Genomic DNA, 17,447 nt, shown 5'->3' on the forward strand with positions numbered 1-17,447 from the left:
CAAGCACAAAAGCTTCCTTGAAGACTAAAGTTCAGGATGTTGAAATGCAAAAGTCAGATTTTGCCAGGAGGCATGATTTCTGAAGCCAGATGATTCCACCTCAGATTAAGTTATTGAAGATCTTTGCATGCAGAAACATTTCTTTGTTCTGGCAAACACTCCCCGAGTTTTCTATTCACAAACGTGACCCCTAGGAAAGCCAGCCAAGATTCTTTTGCGTTATCAGGTCAGAATGTTCAGGGCCCAATTATTTTAATAGTTATGAAAAAAAACCCGACAATGGTTCAGTACGCCAGTGAGAATAGTATTCAGGGACTTAACAAGTCACTCTAACATCTGGCATGTTCTTTCGAGAAGACTAAACACATGGAGAGTCTCGCTGCAAAAGTCAATGGAAAGGAATGATAATTGCTCATTAGAATGCCTGCTCCACAGGTTATTTTTAACTTCCCCTACTCTTTCTAATCATGGTGCATGCATCAGATGATACTGAAAAGGGTCAGTGCATAGGTTTCTCCTCTCCAAAAACACACTTTTAACAAAGCCTTTTCATGAAGCTGAAGATTCACATGCTACACCAGTGGCACCTGTTTTGTTTTGAAACTACAAGCAGGGGCCCAAACAAAATACTCCCAGAGCTCCATGCCTTCAGCCAGCAATCCAGATTGCAAAGACACTGACTACAAAAATCAAAAGCTTTATTTTAATCTACGTGAAGACAATAGCTGTCCCTCTCCCTCAGCTTTCAGAGTGCTGTGCATGGGAAGAACCTGAGATGCCCAAATGCAAAGGCAAATGTAAGACACGGAGGACAAGGACAGTCCTAATATCAGGAGCCTGATGTCAACAAAGCAATAAAGCAGAAGCCACTAAGTGCCAAATGAAGCAAAACAGCTATTCATCTACTTTTGAAGGAAGAAAAATTCTGGCTGAATTTCCACAGTGTATTTCACCTCATGTTTTCAAGACTGGGGGCTGCAGGTTCTTTACCTTCTTAAAATCGGCATTACCAGACCATACCCAGGAGTATGCAGAGGAGAGACAGCAAACTGGCCAGGTCTGCACACTGTTCTTGAAAGGATGGACTGCATTAGCCCGTTATATCCCTCGCTGTGTCTCCTCTGCCTTTCAGCCACTGCAATCCAAAGACATCTCGGCTCAGCCCTGAGTGAGTTCAGATCTTTTCGCTGAACCCATCACCATAGCATCTGAGCCTTTGTAAGTGACACAAAAACTATTTGCATGGGTCACCCCACTTCCTCTCAACCTAGTTACATAAAACTTCTTCTTCTTTTTTTTTTTTAGTGGGGTTCAGCAGAGCATTAGGAAAAAGGGGAGATTCTTTGTGGTCTAACATCAAAGACTGCACACAAGGAATCTTGTTCTGAAGCCTCTCACCAGGAAAAGCCAAACGAATGAAAAGCTCACATCAGACAGTTAGAAGACAGCAAAGGCAGCAGACCTAGAGGCACAAGGAAAGCTTAAATCCAAGAGTTTACAGCCAAGACTCGGGAGGCTATGTCCTTATTTAAGGCTTTTTAAAACAGCAAAAAGCTGTTTGAAGAGGAATTGAAGGACATGCTCATAATGGGCTGTAATTTGTTTGTTTATCTGTCTGTTTTTAATGAAGGAACCACAGAGCCTACTGGAGAATATTTGAGTTTCACTTCTGTCACTGTCCCAGCCATTCTCCAAAAGCACTGCGACCACATCAAATAGCTGCCAGGGCTCCCTAGGAATGGCCTTTAGAACATGTTTCCGAGCACTGAGCCCTGGGGGGAGGCAGTGGCTGGACGCTCCTGGAATGCAAATCTTCTCTCAGCCACCAGCCGCGACCCAGACAGTAGCCCTGCAAGCATCCCTCGCGCCTCCTGCACCAACCTGCCCCTGGACCACCCTGGAAGGATGAATCGCCGGCAGAGGAATTGAGATCAGGCATAGAGGGCTTTTCAGCCTTGATAACTGGAGCGAAGCTGCCGACAAGCCGGCCACCTGCGCGGCAGCCGCGTACGCCGGGGTGTTGGACACCCTCGGCTCCAGCTGGCCCGCGTCTGCCAAACTCCTCCACCTCCACCAAACAGCTGTCTGAGGCTGCAAGGAAAAGCTTGGGCCAAAAACAAGGCAATGATTTGGAGGTGAAAGCCTGCAGCTCGGAGGACCAACTCAGCCCTGAGCCATCTAGCGTCGGTTCCCAGCCCCCTGCCTCCGCCAAGGCCCCCCATCCCAACCCACACTCCTTTGGCGGTTTTCCTTTCACGCTTGTGACAAATCCCCGTTCCTTCCAGGAACGTATTTCTCACCGACAACGGGTTTTGCCCAACACAGAAGTAAACCAGGGTGGCAAACTACCCAGAGGTGCCCAAGACGAATTAACCCTCCCTTCTGGGTCAAGTTTTTCCTCCAAGGCCATGCTGCCTTTTTGCAGCCATATCCACAGTGCAACACTGACCTCCTGTGGCAGCCGCTCCTCAGCCACGACCCACAGCTCTTCCCTTCTCCCCCGGCCACCGCTTTATTTAGACTGTCTGGGCAAAAGGGGCTGAAAACCTCCTTCTGCACACACCCCTCTACTTGTTTCCTCTTCCATGTGTCTGTCACCACAGAGGGGATGAAGGAAAGCTTGCCTTTACTCAACCCCTGGCACCAGTCCCAAAAGAAAACCTACCTTTAGGAGACAAAACGAGTCCCTGGCAGAGGGACAGAGACATGGATTTCTACAAAATCAGGCTCGCAACTGTTCAGGGCCCTTGTGAAGTCATCTACAAACAGATGAGTTCCACCCAGTGGCATCCAGTTCAGTGGCAACGTTAAAGCGATTTCGTTTTTTTCTCATGGCTGCCTAAATTGAAACAGAAACGGCACTTTGCCTGTGTCAGGAGGGGGTCTCGGGAAGCCAGGATGTACAGTCATTCCCATAGACACCGCTCTTCTGAACAATAGAGTGGGAAGGCAGCTTGTTCAGGTTTTTATGGTTGTCACAGCTACCAGGTGTTGAAATAACTTCCACAGTGTGTTTTCTCTTCCTGCAAGATTATGCTCTTTTACCGCAGGCAATATGAAAATCCCTCCTGGGAGACAAATGCAGATCGTCCATGAGTTTCCACCTGAGAAATCACGCTGACCTGCCGTACAGCTGATAGCTCACAGAAGCAAGGAATCCCACAGCAAATTCAAGTGCTTTTAAAAGGTCACTTTCAAAATCTAAGTCCTACTCAAAAAATGTCTGGCCTGCATTCATGGCATTGCCTGCCTTAGTTTCGCAAGCAAGCTTGTTCCCGAAGAAGCTCTGTTTTCTGGCTGGCAACACCACAGAGCGCGTTGGGAGTGGGGAGAGCCTCTCAGCAGCAGACTAATATCCCCATATGACATTCCCGAAACACATGCCTCAACTCTCCGAGAGCCCAAGATGAAGAGGGCTCTGGGATCGCTTTGCAGGAGGACGATGACAGGGGATCCCCCAGGGAATTTCTCCAGTAAGGACTATGGTAAAGCTGGTGACACAACTGAGCCATGCACAAGCAGGCGATACTAGCCTCAGCCACGCTCTCGGGTACCCTCTGGGATGCTCAGCAGCACCCAGCCCTGTATTGCCCGACTCCCTGCTTACAGGAGCCATACACATGTTCCCAGGAACCACAGTCTGAATATCTACAGAGTGTACTATCTCCAGCTTTCACCTTTTGCTGTTGATGTCTCTGTCTTGTCTCAAATATTCTAGGATCCTCTTTAAAACAGCCTGGCATTAGAAGACTTTTATACTGAACAGCAGCAACACACCACTGGAATACAACCAGCTGCCTCCTAGATGCAACGAGCGAAATTATACCTGTTGGGTTGCTCTGGGTGACCCCAAAACCCAACAAGGACCTGCAGATTTGGCTAGGAAGATGTACAGAGCTCATAGCAGTAACTTGTCACAGTGAAAGGACACTTTTTCTGCCGTGCCAGCAGGATGCAAGAGGGAACCAAGAACTGCTGCCCTTGCCAGAAGCTGTTAATCAGTTGGGTTTTGCCCCGGTGCAGAGCAGTGGCTCCCGCTGAGCTGAGAATTATAAACCTACATTTTCACTCCCATTGCCCCCAGCTTGCCCCTCATTTTGAACACTGGGTTGTAAATGATGCATAACCCTTCTGGGCCTTCTGCCTGGGCACAGAAACTTTCCCATATCGAGGGAATTAAAAACTAGGTTAAACATACTTGTCACTCCAGTAAGTTCTTTAAAGCAGATGCAAAAGACTTTTTTTGGTCACCTCTCATTAGAGTTTTGTGACAAGATTCCCTGCAAAGGCTGGATGTGTTAGATCACAGCTGAAACACAGCAGAGGGGCTTGCGGTGTCCCATCGAACAGCCACCTCCATGTGTTTAACAGGCTCGTTCTCCAACAGCTATCAGCCCTTCCAAAATTTATCAGGGTAAAGCCATAAAAGTCACGTAAGAGATTAAACTGACAGTACCTGACATTACCCTGAACGCTTGATCCTTGACTGAGCATATTGTAGCTCCATCATCCCTAAAGAAAGCCGGATGGCAGTATTGATGTTCGGATATGAAGCATCCTAAAGTACAAAAGATCAGGTTACCACATGGGGCATCTCCTCTGCCAGCTCCACATTATTTAAAGACAAGGTAGAAGCATTCAGAAGATTCTTTTTTAAAGCCCTGTTCTCAACACATGGTATACATGTCATTGATACACAATTAACTGCATGTGTGCGATGACGGAGACATTGGCAGAAGAAATGTACGTCTAAAGGAAAAGAAAAGCAAAGAGACATGCCGTGACATGTTATCATTAGGGAGTCATAATTTCCTTCCTGTAGTCATACAACAGCTGTCACTAACATCTTGAACACAGACCATGTATTAGAATACCATAGCAAATGCCTTTTCAGGCAAAAGAAAGAGAGGGCATGTTAACTGGGTGAATAGCAGGAAGAATATTTTGACAGCTTGAATGCATTAACCTCCCCGTAAGAACGCCCACAACCTTTGCTAGAACTTGGCTTGGTAGATACCTTCCACATGCCGGGTGAGGAGCGAGGGACTCCAGCAGCTCCGCTGCAGGCAGTCCCAGAGGCCTCAGGTGTCCAGGGGCCTGTTTTGGTAGGCAGGGAGATGTTTTCATCCATAGTCACCTCTGGGGTGCATCTCTGCATCTCCACCCACCCAGCTTTGCACTTATAGCTTGGATTCAGAAGAGCCAAAGCGGATGTCTGAAACAGTGTGAATGTCCTGTCCTGTAGACAGAGGGAACGACAGCACAGGAACAACAGCTAGAGCCTCTAGCCTTGTCTTCAGGAGGAGGGAAGGCATTTTCTTACCTTCTAGCTACAACTGTTAACCAACATAGAGGTCCCACCAAAGATGCTATAGTTGCCATTTCAAAACATCAGTAATTCAACCTAAGTAACTAGATTTCTCACGGTTCCTGCCTCAATCTTGTAACTTCTGAGAAAGCTACACACCACTGTCTTCACTAGGGATCTGCCTTCTCTTAGTGATGTCAGCCAGTGCATCTTAAAAACACATTTTCCTCCCATGGATGAGGTCCTCAGAGGTTACCGTGATAGGACCATGTTCTGGCACCTTGAATGTTTGCCATAAGTAGTTTATCTAAGGCAGACTGATTATTAAAGCTTTCAGTGCAGCTTTTCCAGGAGCAGTCGTTCTCATTACAAGGCAGGCTGCGACAACTCATCAATCTTGGGCAAAAGATAATTAATCAGCACCCAGAGCCATTTTTGCAAATACAAAGCCTGGTTGAAACAAACCAAAATAAGGGGGAGGGGGGGACCATGACAGAGCTGTTGGCACTTGCCAACTCCTCTTGATTAAACTTATTTCCACCTCCAGGTGCATACGCAGGATGAGTTTTGTTAATTAAACCTGCCAGTCAACTCATTATGCATTCAATTAAAAAAGCCTGATGCCTTGATTCTATGCAGCTGGCGGGCTGCACGGTGACAGGCCGTGTTGTAATAGTGCATAACGTCTAATGGGGAACGGAGAAGAGACGCTCCAAAATATGGCTAAGTGCGATATTTGCTAATTGGACATCCTCTCGGTGTTTTGTCTTTTTTTTTTTTTTATTCTATAACGGATGGGGTTGTTTATCAGACATACAGCCTGGCTGTGTAAAGTGAAAGTCGAGGCAAAGAGTGGAAAAGCGTGTTCAACTCATTTGGAAACCCATCAGGACGCTCAGAATATTCATGATAGACTCTGGCAAGGTTAAGAGATGAGGAGAGTGGCACCTAGATGCCATGGTGATGAATGCGATGTGCACAGATTAGACAGAGGCCCTGAAGCTTCTATAAAATTGTGGGGGTTTAATTTAGATGAAAGATAGCCTTTATTCTTAAGGCATCACGCTGAGAGTTGGCAGATCTGGATGCAGGCCCTGGCTCTGCTACAAACGCCTTGCATGACCTTGAATAAATCCCAGAGGACCATGCTTTAAAGGTATCTACAGTTATATCTTTCAAGTGGCAACCCTTAGCCACCTCTGTGTTCCTCATCTATCCACCAGTAACGGAAGGCTATTGCTTCTGCTGTGCCTACCACTCTCTGAGCTATTTATATTCAACTTCCTAAGAACAGACAGTATCTCTTGTTAGACACTGCAAGAAAACCTGTTACAATGGATCTCCAATCTCAGATGACAGACAGAATGAGAATCTCTAACGTTTGAGACAAAAGTATTGGTGGTTGGATGCAACAGTTTTACAGTTACCTCACACTGACATTTCTTAAGTCTGCTTCATGCTGGCCACAAATATGAGAAATGACCTACAACAGAGGTGACCCATCTGTTGTGCTCTGAGGCAGAGAATTAATTTCCTTTCCACCGTTCCTGTTGTTTTCTTCAAGTTTGCAGGCTCTCGATATAGCTGCTTGTACAGACAAGAGGTACACTATTCCACTACTATGTTAATGTGTTAATGACATCTCTCCATCTCAGACCATGCTCCAGTTCCTGTGATAATCTGGGAACTTTATTTCATGCATATACGATCAATGGAAAGACCTTAGGACACTAGCAATAGCACTGATCTCCTCCTCTTTTTTTTTTTCCCTTACTTTTTGTGTGTAGTGCTTTACGATTGTGACTTTTCACGTCTTTACTGCAGCTCTTTGGTTTGTTACTGGATGTTTTGTGACTGATGAGGAATGACCCAGATGTTCTGTGGAGCCCTCTAAGCGACACCTCTGTCCTAGAGTTGACTCTAAGTGTGAGGAACTGAACTTTGACCAAGGAGATCCCTTGAGTCTTGTATGTTTTATTAGACCACAAAACGGAGAGGGTTTTGTTATTATTATTATCGTAACCTTCTTTACTATCTGGTTTCATGCCCCCTGCAACTGCTGGAAGCAATGGCCCAGATTCACAAGGATGCCAAAAGACAAAAAAGATACACCAAATACTTGATAAATCCCAACAGATGATATCTCTAGTGATCTGAATCCCATTGTCCACCAACATACAAGAACTGGTCCAAATCCAGAATGACTCTTCCAGACTCCAGCTAAATACAAATCAACAGTCAAACCTCTTTTCCCTTGCTGGATTTTATTTTCTGTTAGCAGCTGTGTCCCTATCAAAAAACCCTAGCAACACAATTAGTGGTTGGCAGTAGTTATCGCAGCTGGCCTGAATTCTTTATTACAACTTTCATTGAGAAATACTAGTTTTTCAGAACAAAAAAAAAAGTTGTGAAGGATGTTGAGTGGGATATTTTCTGCTGGGACTAAACCACAGGACGAATCATAGTCTCGGGGAGACATTGACCCCTCTCCAGCCAAATACTCTTGCGATTGAGCCCGTTATTCAGAAAATGCCATGTTTAGGTGCAGATCTGTTTTCTGGCTCAGACTTGGACTGGAGCCTTCCACATCCCAGGTGAGAATGTGGGCCACTGGCCCAGTGGCTGCCCTGTTCAAGGAGTCTCATTTCCCTATGAAAGTTTTCTAAAAATACACGGCTTCACCTCACATCTGGATGGAAGAAAGTGATAAAAACTCAGGCTTTTTTAAGCAACCTGTCACTTTTGAATTCTAGCCAACCATAGATGTTTATCACCTTTTCCAATAGATGATGGTTTGCAGTTCACCCATGTGTGAACAGCTTATTAACACATCCTAACACACAGAGACCAGCAGCTACTGCTAACCAGTCTTAAGACAGGACAAGATTTTCTGCCCCTCCTCAAACTTCCAGAACATGAAAATAGTTAATTTTGCATGGAAGATCCTTCCATGCTCTGTCTTTCCAGCCTTGGACACAGTCACTTTAGGGATTTTTTCAGACAGAGGTTACAGCAGGCTAAAACTAAACTTGCCACCTCAAAGGAAATTCAAAGTGAATACAAAATAAAAATAACAGATAGTCCAAGAGAAGTTGGAAAGCCTTTTTCCATCCCATCAGTGTAATTGCTGCTGTCCTCTATTCACATTCATTTGCAAGGATAAAATAGAAAATTATTGGTCTCCAAGTAATTGCTTTCTTCCCCTGACCTAGAAAATAATAATAGTTTGCATTTCTATAGCTCCTTCCGTCCAGAGATCTCAAAGCACTTTGCAATCACTTATTAATCACTGCTCTCAGACCCCTGCAAGGTGGGTACCAAAGCACTTTGTACATGCCTGGAGATGCTTGGAAAACACATGGCACAGTAACAAGTAAGCACAGAGGGAATCTGACAGAGTCCCTCTCACCAAGCAATAAACCATATACCCAGTCAAACGGGAGCAGCCCCGTTCCCCTGTACTCCTCTGCCGACCAGTAGCACAACGGGAGGTTTATGTCCCCCCTCTCCAGGCTGGAGCAGCTCAGGGCATGCTCCAACCTCCAGCATCCATGAGAATGGGATTGCCAGGCTGCTCCTCAGGTCCTTGGAAAACACAATGTTCTCTCTGTGCTGCTCATCTCCCATCTGATCTTGCTCTCACTCTATGGACGGGAAAGCTGGATGCTGTGCAAGTTTTATGTCACTTTTGCAATGACTGGGGACACTCTGGCTATATTCTCGCTATATTCAGCACACCTTCCCAATGGTCAGCATTTGGGCAACTGAAAATTGAGCACAGGATCCGAGAAGGGAAAGGCAGGACGTGTCCAGGATCTATGTATAAATTTGTCTCATCCTCTAAAGACCTAATGTTGTTATTTCGGTTCCCTATTCCTGTAAGCAACAATTGAAAATACCACCCTTAGCACAGGTCATTGTCAGCAAATCACTGCTTTCTGAAGATGAGGAAAGTCACTTAAGCAGCAAGAAAGATTAACATAACCAGAACAAATTCAGAGTTACAGCACTTCATAATGGTAAGTCCTCATTCCTCTAGCTCTTTCTTACTTGAAACACTGTTATTACCCTTATGCTGTATTGTGTCCAATACTTAACCAGATTAAAACTATGCCTGAAAGAAGACTATCTGTTTTAGTGTATTAGAGTAAATGAAATAATAATTGTTCCCTTACTGCTTTGAGTTTTTATCCAAGAACTGTAATAATATTTTACATGCATTAAATTAAGACTCAAGCTCTACAAGGTAGGAAATATTCCCACTTGGTGCAAGAGACAAGGAGCCAGCCACTGCACGTAACGCCTCTATGCACTCTGCTGGGTAGGAAACATGCCCGATGTGCAAGTGTTCCTGAGTCATTAGCAGGGCAGAGCAGCTTTGGAAAGCACACAACTGAAGGAGGAACTTCAGTTCTGTTTTCAGAAGTGTCTCGAGACCTTGCAGTTCACGTCACTTCCCAGTGATAGTGGGGTCCTTACACCACACTTTTGGAAGTGAAGCTCTACTCCTAACGTACAGCCACTACTCTCAACCCTTGCACCACACTCATTACGCAGCTTCTTCCATCTCAAATCCTCTACCAACCCTCAAGCCAGATGGCCCTTTAGTAGCAACTAACCTCTTTGGCCCAGGAGCTAAATGTGTTACCAAAATTGCTTGCAAGAAATGTCCTTCTCTCTGCTGAGGTCTGAAAATTATTTCTCCCTCCTGGCAGATGGCAGAGCTGCCACATAATTCCCATCTTGGCACCGCTACAGGCTGGCCCTGCCAGAGGGTTTCTGGAGCACAGGACCATTATGAGCTTCACAGAGAAGTTTGGACTGAGTCAGTGAGGCTGAGGAAGATGGGGAGGAGCCTTCAGGTCTTGGACATCAGTTCCATAATGCTATTGCAAAATACCAAAGAACGTTGAGGTCAGATAGGGAATTTCAGACATTAAGCACACTTACGGCATCCCTGAGAAAGCAAGATTAATTTTGTGCCAGCACTTTAGTACTTTACCCTGGATCCAAAGTGAATTTGCTTAACAATTAAGAAAACTATTTTATTCTTATTTATTCTCATAAATGCCAAGAATAACCTGCTCAGTCAAACAGTCACTCTCTTGGCCAAAAAACAGGAGTCTCGGCTTCATGGTCCCAATTCTCATCTTCCCTGCAAGCAGGAAGGCAGGGAAAGACACAACATACACTTACCATGTCTACCATAAATCCCCGTTTTCCCTGCCTTGTCTGGCCTTTCGCTCCGAGGTACAGCAAACCCTTATTTCTTCAAAAGCAGAACACATACAAATGTGGTACGCACCAGAGTTTTGCCACCCAAGCAAGGTTACAGCCAGAGCCACCAAGCATTTGTCATTGCAAGATTCTTAATTAACAAACCTACCCGAGAGAACGTATTGAGTTGCAGAGGCACATGTTTTATATTCTCTAAGCATCTTTTTGTTTTGTTCTTTCCCAGTTCCTCTCAAGCCCATACCCTCACCTAGATAATCTTGACATTTTCCAAGCTGTTAATTTTGTAATCTCAGTCTGCCAAAAAAAATGTGCCCTATTTGCTCACCACTTCCTTTCTAATGCTTCAGCTATTTCTCTGTGTGAGAACTAACTCTCTCTGCGTATTTAACACGTGCAAGTATTGCTCCAACAGCCAGAAGGCAAAACTAAAATCGGGGACTGAGAGCTGCATTAGATAAGTTGAATGCTGGAATTAAAATACTACAACAAACTCCAGGTTCAATACATAGTGTACCCACTAGATGGGGCAAAAAGCTACATTCTGTTTAAAAAAATAAAACAGGTGCTCCTTTCACCACAGTTTCACCTGGCCCAAACGACTAGGGGGAAGAACAAGGCAGAAAGAGCTCTGGGCACTAAACTGCTTTTTTCACATCTAAAACTGCTCCAGTGCCTTGGCTGTGCTCCCATATTCCCGACATACAACGGTGACCTGCCAGGCCTGAATTACTACAGCTGGGAATTAAATAACCCATCCACGTCAAAGCCGTCGCTTAGGAAAGGGATCCTCTGACGAGGCTGATGTGCAGGGGATGTGTCAGAGGAAGGAAGGGCATGATCCTTTGAAGAAGTGTGTGTCCATGACACAGAGCTGCCCCTCTGACAGCTCAGCACGTTATAAGTGCCCTGAACCCCAGGCAAAGCCTCAGCTCCAAAGCAGCTGAAAGGAGCTAGAGGAAAGAAAACGACCTTAACTCTTGACCCTGCAGGGGGGGATCAGGACATCTGCCTCACAAACAACTGCTCTGAAAGCTGCATTTCTCTCCCTTCGGCATCACAACTATGTCCAGAATTTGCCTGCCACAGGATGAGCATAATATTCTAGTCAGAGCCATTTCAGGTACAGAATAGGAACAAATTCCAAGTTTTTCACTAACACTGCACTAGCAAGCTCCCAAAGCAAGCAACCTCCTCTAGTTTTTATGCTTCTAGGGCACAGGAATCCACACGCAGCAATGTTAGCAAATGACATATTGACTCGGTGAGGCCATGAACACAGAGCACAGAATCCTGATCCAGAGCCCATTCATTAGAAATGAGTAAGAATTACGTAAAAGCTCCCACTGATCTCTCATGGGCCATCCAGAAAGAAACTCAAGGTTGCTGACACACTGAGAGGCTCCTTTCCCAAAACCTTCCTGGAAAACACGTGGAGGTTGAAGTTCATGATACCTCAAGTAGGTTTTGCAGCCTGAAATCCCATTACTAATTGCACTGTAATTCCAAACCCCACCATCCCAGACCAGCTCCAAACCCCACCATCCCAGACCAGCTCCAAACCCCACCATCCCAGACCAGCAACTTGTTCAGCTCCCAGAAACCAAGGCTTTACAAGCACGCTCATCCTTTATCTCTCCTCCTTGCGATTCCTGCAACAACTGGAGTGGGCATTAGACCCCACTCTGTACGTAACAAAATAATGACAGTAATCGCTATGACCACAAATGAGCTTTCTAATCACCATGGTCTCCTCTCCAATGGAAAGGCCATCAAACCCACGCCCAGAATTACCAGCCGATTAATGAAACTTTCCCACCTCACAAGGCGTCTTTTCTTCTTGACGCTTTAATGAGACCACGGTACAAGAAATGAAATAAAACTTGGCGAAGCTCCACGAACCAAAACAAACAAAACCTCGGTCTGAGTTACTGTGAACTTCCACTCTCCGAAGCCAGGAAGATCTGATTCACCAAAGCAGTTGCTGTGTCCTTGTAGCTCTTATTTATAGCACAGCTCTGGTCCCTGCTGGGTGCCTGATTGCCTGTTTCTTGTTATACTGAACACCTGTGCGAAACCTGGCACAACAGTTAACTTTTTGCTTCCTTCAACTTCGTGCTTCGTGCCTTCGCCCCGCTCCTGCAGGGACTCGACACTTCCAACAGACTTCTTGAAAACGACCCGTTTGCACAGAAAAGCCTGATTCAGCCCCCGAAACGGAACCAGTCGCCTCACTGTAATCCTGTAGGTCTCACTATCGAAATGCAGCTGCTCCTGGTCAGAAGTATGCTAATATTTTAATAGGGGTAAGTTTAAGGCCGGGAATAAGAAATCTTCAGTCTGGAGTCAGCGGGACTGACAAACGGGCTGGATGCTAACTCCCGGACTGCGTCAGAGCACCTATGAATGAAGCCAGTTAATTTAGTTTGCCTGTGGCTCAGACTGGCTTGGGTTTCTTATTTCTATGCTGAAAGCTCTCGTGTGCCTCCAAGGATGGCAATTCATCGCTAACAAGCCGCAAGCCTTTCTCCACGGCTACCAAAGCACCTTGCAGTGCTCTCAGAGGCAGCATGTGGCTCACCATCTCATTCTAGCTAAATATACTAATGCAGTCCCATTAAAGGTCTCGCGTCATGTCTGAAAACCTCATCTTCAATCACACACTTGGCCTGCAGAATACTGTACCTCGATTCATTTTTTTTTTCCCCTTCTTGTTTTGTAATAAATAATTGCCAGGCTTTCAAGGAGGAGGATAAATGGAAACAAGTCATTTGAGGCCTGCATTAAAATCAAGTGCTCTCATCTCTTTTTACCTGACCTGCTGGAAACTTCCTCTTCGGCCCTGCTCCAAATCAATAGCTGAGAGCAGCACGGTGCACGCTAAATAGCATCGAGCAAACCTACTTTGTATGGGAAGAATAGAAAGAAAGTCCATACTTAAGTGCCCTAGGGGAACTTCTGACGAACAGGTAACTGCATCTCACCAGAGAGACAGATAAATTTCAGCAGAGCAACTCCCAGTCTTTTGACGACATGACTGGAAAATATTTCTATACAATATTCAGTGTTAGAAGTCCCTTTCAGCACAGTTAACTAAAGGAAGCTGGTCCCAACTCATACGTCTGCCTGCCTTATGGTGTCAAATCCAGAGCTGAGGGAGTGAGACAGGCATCTGGCTGTATAGACTATAAGGATGGCTGATCTTGTGTGCCCCATCTGGATTTGTTGGGGTTATTTGATTTGTCAAAAAAAGTACCCAAATATTGTGCAGAATGCAGTGAAAACTTTCAGAAATAAAGAAGAATTTCCATATATGCCATGGCAGCTCCCCACTTTGAAATACCTCTGTGGGAGTACTGGTGGTCTGAGACCACTTCTGGCAAAGAGCTTAGGAACAGCAAAACCAGGAAAAAAGCCACTCTTTGTCTCACTGTAATTGAGTAGCTCCAACCTCCTTATTCATCCTGGTGAGAAATAATTTACTGGAGTCGCTGTAGTTCTGGGGGTTTCACTACTACATGATTTTTCTTTAAAGCAAGAATTAGAAAAATGGAACACAATGGCTCAGAGAAAACCTCATCCCTCCATCTCCTGCCTAAAAAAAAATGATCCAGGGTATATAATCATACTTCAGACTTAATAGCTCTGGGACCAGATCCTGATTTTGCCATTGCTCACAGGCTGGTTTAAACTCCATGGGCTGGAGTGTGAAAGGACAGGCAGGACCTTGCCCTCTTGGGAGAAATCAGTGTTCCCTTAAATGGACTTTTCTTTCATAAAAAAGTCAAAATGTCACTGTCCCAGGGCAACTCCTCTTCTTGTGACCTCAGCCATATGGTACACAAGCTGGCCAGAATTCTCTCGTGCTATATTCAGCGCACAAAACCAGGGCTCCGCCTCAGGAAAAAAAATCAAAAATGGCATGGGGAATAATTCAATTATTCCAGCAACTCTTTGGAAAGAAGAAAATCAAGGAAGGGTACACAAAAGCTGCTCGCCGTTCACCAGGATTTGGGGGGACACCTTTGAGGAGTGCTTGCCTTGCAAGCAGGAGGGAGGAAAGGCAGTATTTATTATCAGCAAACACAAGAGGGAAGTGCAGCACCAAAATCCAGCCCGCTGCGGGGAAAGAGCAACAGGCTTTCAGCCTCGGCTGAGGGGTTTGCGCTCACACACCAGGGCACGATGGCGTAAAAGAGGGGTCATTTCATGGTAGAGCCTTTCCTCCTCTCCCCTTGTACTGATGCCTGGACCCTGGAAGAATCTCATTTGCTTTACAGGGCTTCAAGGAGGCCATTTTAGTGGACAACATTGGAAGCTCAGGCTGAGCACAAGACGTGTTGTAGCCGCAGTCTCCCACTAATTCAGCAAATTCTGTCATTTAAGCCTAAGGTTAAATTCAATTGGACTGCATGAAGCTACATTTGTAATTACCCATATATTTCTTGTCTAAATTCAACTACTTCATCAGCTACTCTTTGACAGAACGCCTCTAAAAAGACGTTACAAGACCCTAGAGCAGGAATCTGAATCCAGCCACTTAGGACTTTGTCTTCAGTATTTCAGTGGTTGATACGGGAAATCCTACCAGATTTAATGGAGATAATGAGCTTTCAGACTGTACTTTGAACACAACCACAACAATTCTCCATCTTAATGATGCTACAGAATGATTCAAAAGCCCTTTGTCAAACCAAACCTTTTTTTTTTCTTTTTTTTTTCTTTTTTTTTTTCTTTTTTTTCATTTTTTAGGTTGCGAAGAGGATTTCGGCAGGATCCCTTTGCATTTCCAGAAAACCCAAAGGACAACTGTACTCTAGGAACTCCAGGAGTTCTCCGAAGACCCCTTCTCAGAGGAGGGGTTGGAACGAGATGATCTTCAAGGTCCCTTCCAACTCAAACCATTCTATGATTCCTGCAGGGCCATGGGCCGTTTGCAGAGATCTGAGTGAAACAGGAATCCAGTTCAGAAGTAGGAAGCTCAAAGCATTCATCCAGACTTTGAGTTCTTTAAAATGAGATGTATACAGTGTGGAAATGTTCCCCGGAGTCAAACAGAATGAGAAACAGATGGGAAATTATTTGCAAACAGGAACTCTTTTCTTTCCTCCTTTGCTCGCCTTGTTTTGTTTACCCCTCAAAATCCTAACAAGAAACACAAGTAGGATAATACGACTGCAAGCTACTCCTTACTAGCAGAGCTGGATAAACAAAACTACAAAGCACTGACAAAGCAACACATTTATTTTTATGTGATGTGTAGAGCAAGGCACCAAGTCTTACCTTGGGCCCCAGCCCAGCAGACGCCGATGCACGAACTTAATTTCATTGCTGGGACTACAATGAGGCTACGCTGAGCAGTAAAGATAAACATATGTGGACACTTATAGGCCTGTGGCCTTAACCAATAGATCTTAATTATTCTTTTTGCGGATGACAAGAGCAAGGTTTATGCTAAGTATTATTAGTAGAGATTAGAGTTTTGACTGAGAGTATTTAATTTGCTGCATCATTCAGTGGTATAAAGACAGTAGCAGCTGAAATCAAAGCACCATGGAAATTTACGCTCTGAGTATGAATGTAACATTTTAGTAAATGATTGCAAAGAGTTACACGTGGAGCCACATACGGTGGAATTTAATTTACAGAGAACAGCCTCTATCTTTTAGCCATTCATATAATGAAGATTTAAATATGAAATAAATTGCAAACACTTGCAGCTGAAGCAGGATGTTGGATGATGCTCATTCATATTGAAATTACATCTTTAAGTTCCTCTCAAGTACATAAATGTGTCTATAATGGACATACACTTACATGTAAAACAATCCTCTTCTGTAACAAAAATGTGTATTATTAAAGTGCTGTTTTCCAGATAAAATTCTTTTCATAAACATTAAAAATTGGCCTCTCGTGCTCCTAAGCGTGTTTGATGACTACATTAGAAACACTTTTTCAAATTTTGTTTATCTCTACCATTCCTGCTTTATCGCTCTTTTATTATTTCTATTTCAATGAACGTCGTGAAACTTGATTAATCATTTTCACTTTTGCTTGTAAGCACTTTCACTCTCTTCTCAATTCAAAGGCTATTGCCGTATCCAGAGAGATTAAAGTTAAAAAGCAAAAATAGCTAAAGAAAAAGAAAAGGAACCAAAGCAATCCTTAGTGTCACTCAACTGCTTTTAGTCTGTTACTGCCTGTCTTTGAGACTAAACCAAATCACCAATCTTCATATCTTTTCAAACAATTCTACAAAAGAATTAGGAAGATTTCCAGTGACCGTGAACACCCCCTTCCCTTCCTTCTCAATATTACATCAAGCAAATGCATTTTTCTTTAAGCAATCTGACAAGGGCTCCCATTAATGATATAGGAATGCAGCTAAACAAATCACAACAACAAAATAATAATTACAGGAAAAGCAAAAGTCAAAAAGAAAGGCCTTTGCAGAAATGCTGCAGACTTTGTACAACCTCCTGCAGATCAGCATATTTTACTGTGTGGGAGTTGGGGAAATCCCAGCAGCTTTCTATTGTATGGCGTTATTTCTTGGCTCATTCCCAAGCAAATAAATAATCATCCTAATGAACTAGGTTCATACAAGTGTAGCAGAAACAGACATGAAATCCAACAGATAAGATAGCCAATGCTCAAGATGTTTCTTGCACATGGGCTGGAAGTTGGGAGCCTATTAATCTTTCGTTTGCTCAACTGTTCTTGCGCTCACGAAGACCGGGATTACAGAGGGCAGACCACGGCAGGAACTGGCTAACTCGAGCCCAGATTAATTGGATTTCATACCGATACGCTAATTCACCGGTGGCTTTAGTTCCCTTTGACGATCCCACCTATGTCACCGAGCAGGGACTGACGGCGTTTTTCACAGCACACCACACACGCA

The sequence above is a fragment of the Numenius arquata genome, chromosome 22, assembly GCF_964106895.1.
Source record: "Numenius arquata chromosome 22, bNumArq3.hap1.1, whole genome shotgun sequence".
In the NCBI taxonomy this organism is placed as follows: Eukaryota; Metazoa; Chordata; class Aves; order Charadriiformes; family Scolopacidae; genus Numenius; species Numenius arquata.